A 3,483-nucleotide genomic window follows, 5' to 3' on the forward strand; every position below is an offset into this window, starting at 1 on the left:
CACGCCATCTTTTCTTTGCGGAAGGAAAGAGCTGTCAATGTTTGATAATATGTTTGTGTATCGCACTGAAAAATAACTTGGGTGCCAATCGTATCCCACAATTATCCAGCATTCGATGGAGGACAGGTGAGCACCTGCCGAGGTGACCAGGGACAGGTCACCTGGACAGGGGGTCAGGGCTGCGGCCACGAACTCAGCCTCTACCGTGTCCACGCGCCTCCGTCTAATGGAGCATTTACACGTTTCAGTGGACAGAATCAAAGGGTGATCTGAATTCGTTCCAGGCAATTTCTCCTTTTGTTTTTCTTAATTCATGAGTATTAATATTCTTTAAGGAGGATTTTGTATTTTGAAGGTTTTTTTGTTTTGTTTTTGGAGGGGCTCTGCTCCCTCCCTTCTGGAGCATCAGGCATCTGCAGACTCAAAGAAGGGACAGGCACAACAAAGAGCGAGGAGGAGGCGAGGGCTTGGCGAGCGCCCTGATGGGAGTGGGTGTGGCCGCAGCTCGGGGCCTCGGGCGTCAACGCAGGCAAGTGGCGATATCGTCACTCCGATGCCCTGTCTTGCAGGCTCTGTCTCTTGGAAGACAGAGCAGACGCGAGGCATGGCACTCAGGCGCAGATGTCGGGGCTAAGGACATGACTGGTGGCGGCCTTGAGGCGGCGGCGGCCAGGCGGAGCGGACACGGGGCTGCTGTCACCACGCGTGTTCGCGGGTGCGACCCCACCGCGCTGGGTGCGTCCCATGCAGTCTCCCACGCAGTCCTCACGTGAAGCTTTCAAGTGCGTACATGCTGTGCGCACGGAAACACACTCGGAGTTTAAAACGTGCTCGTGCTCATAGGCAGGTCGGTGGGAGAGAGACTAAGCCCCGGCGACGTGCTTTGTTCTTAGATGCTGAGCGCTATTCACGCCTCCATTTAATGAAGGCAACGCCATGCCTTAAAATACATCTAAAAATAAATGTGTACCACTCTGATGGGTGTGAAGTTTCTGCAGCTTCAGTCAGAAGAGCTAGAGTCATCCTCAAAAAATAACGCATGTGGGTACTTGGTGGGCTCTGTCAGTGGACCACATGGCTCTTCATATCAGAGTCCTGAGTTCAAGCCTCACGCTGGGCGCGGAGCCTACTCATTAAAAAATGATAAAAAAAGTGAATATATAATAACAAGTAACAAATGCGATGACAATATTAGCATCTGTAGAGTATGTTTTCACGAAACAAGCTGGCGAGTGTGTTAAAGGTTAACGTCCTGGAGTGTCTCTCTGGAGAGGAGGGGACACAGAGCAGGCGAGGGCAGTGTCCCCGGCACGGGCAGCGTGGGCTACTCGAGGAGAGGGTGCTGGCGTTTGGCAGAGGCCAGAGAAGAGCCACTGAGCTGAGGCCCAGGACTGAGGGTGGCCACGCGGCGGGACACAGCCCTGGGGGTCGCAGCGAGGCCGGCAGGTGGCCGGGCTCCCGGGACGTAAGGCTGCGTGTCGCGGGCTGGCCTTTCCAGGCGCGTGGGCGCAGCGATGCCAAGTCCAGGACCCATTCTGAGTCTTACAAGCGTATCGAGCATATGTGAAAACTCCCGGTTACATACATCAACTTACTAATTTTAAATTCTCTGAAAATACCAAAGAAAAAGGGTGTAAGCATTTGGCTTATCCTCTGACTCTTTTTTTTAAATTTTTTTAGAATTTATTCAGTTTTGAGAGACAGAGAATGAGTGGGGAAGGGACAGAGAGAGAGAGAGGGAGACACAGAATCTGAAACAGGCTGAGCCATCAGCACAGAGCCCAACGTGGGGCTCGAACCCACAAACCGTGAGATCATGACCTGACCTGAAGTCGGATGCTTAACCGACTGAGCCACCCAGGTGCCCCTCCTCTGACTCTTAAAACAGAATCAAGAATCCTTCAAGTCTCCCTTAGGAGCAGGGGCTGAAAACCAGCGTGGGGAGCTCATGGGAAGCGCCAGCGTTGGTGTCAGTGGTGACCGTGTGGACGCGGACACACTGGCGGCCCACCTGGCTCTCTGCTCTGTGCAGAGAATTCGCGCCGCAGGGGATTCAGGGGAAGAGCCACGGTGTCGCCATTCAGTACAGCAAACATCTCGTAGACGCTTGGTGTGGGAGCTGCCAGACAGAACAAGTGATGAAGGCGCGTGTCGGGGCGTCCGGGCGCCAGGCAGCTCTGCCGACAGCAACGTGCAGACCCGGCCCTCTACGCGGGCCTGCAGGTGCTGCCGGAGTTCGGGGGACGGTGGCTCTCGAGAGGGTCCCCACGGCACGCAGGCAGCCGGGCGGCCACCACGGGACCCCCACGGCCCTCAGGGCTAAAGGCTGGGACCCAGGCCCTGGCCCACCCCGTGTCTGAGGCCCCGCTTCCTTCCTGCACGGCGCCCTCCCGAGGCGTCCTTGCGGGGCTGAGCAGGACGAGGGGCTCCCTGGGGCCCCTTACAAGCGCACAGCCCTGTTCAGAGTGTCCTACCCCGATGACCTGAGCGCCTCCCAGAGGCCCCACCTCCTAAAACTATCACTTTGGGGATTAAGTCTCAGCAGGTGAATTTGGGGCCCCCAGCCCTCAGTCCTTAGCACAAGACTGTCGGCTGGAAGGGGACAGAAAAGGCCAGAAACAAGGCTCGCGGCCACAGGTGAGGGGCCACGGGGGCCGGGCCCAGGAGGCTGGGCAGGCAGGGCACTCGGCGAGCAGAGGCCACCCCACGCCTGGCCCCGGCCCTGGAGGAGGGAGAGAGCAGGAGATACTACCCGGGGCATAAACTTCTGCGCAAACAATCCCTGCAATCTGCATTGTTTTAAAAGCAGTTCCTGGGGCGCCTGGGTGGCTCAGTCGGTTAAGCGGCCGACTTCGGCTCAGGTCATGATCTCATCGTTCGTGGGTTTGAGCCCCGTGTTGGGCTCTGTGCTGACAGCTCAGAGCCTGGAGCCTGTTTCAGTCTGTGACTCCCTCTCTCTCTGACCCTCCCCTGCTCATGCTGTCTCTCTCTCTCAAAAATAAATAAAAAACATTAAAAAACTAAAAAAAAAAAAAAAAACAATTCCTTTAAAAAGTTGAGAGATGTCCAAGTCATGTACTTTCTCAGGGATGGTGACGGAGGCTCATGTGCAGCTCAGACCGTCAGTGGCCGTCGCACGTCTCCTGCATGTGACCACTCACCGCCCGCACGCAGGGATTGGCTGGGGCTTCACAGGCGCATGTGCAGCCCCCTCCCCCAGCCCGCGGGTCCCCACTTGGTACACAGCCAGATGAGCTGCTAACACAGGCTCGGGGACAGCGCTCCGGGGCTCCAGAGTGCCAGGGCAAAGGCCGCAGAGGCCCGGCTCAGTCGGCCCCCAGCGGCCTCCTGGCCCCGTCGCCTCCTGCCCGGAAAATAGCAGCGGCTGCATCATGTCCCCATGCAGTTGGAGCATAACGGCGGCCGAGGTTCGCATGGCTACGGGAGGGACGTGGCTGTCCCCAGAGGCTCACTGCAGGAAGG

Source organism: Crocuta crocuta, unplaced genomic scaffold, assembly GCF_008692635.1.
Source record: "Crocuta crocuta isolate KB4526 unplaced genomic scaffold, BGI_CrCroc_1.0 scaffold101, whole genome shotgun sequence".
NCBI classification, from domain to species: domain Eukaryota; kingdom Metazoa; phylum Chordata; class Mammalia; order Carnivora; family Hyaenidae; genus Crocuta; species Crocuta crocuta.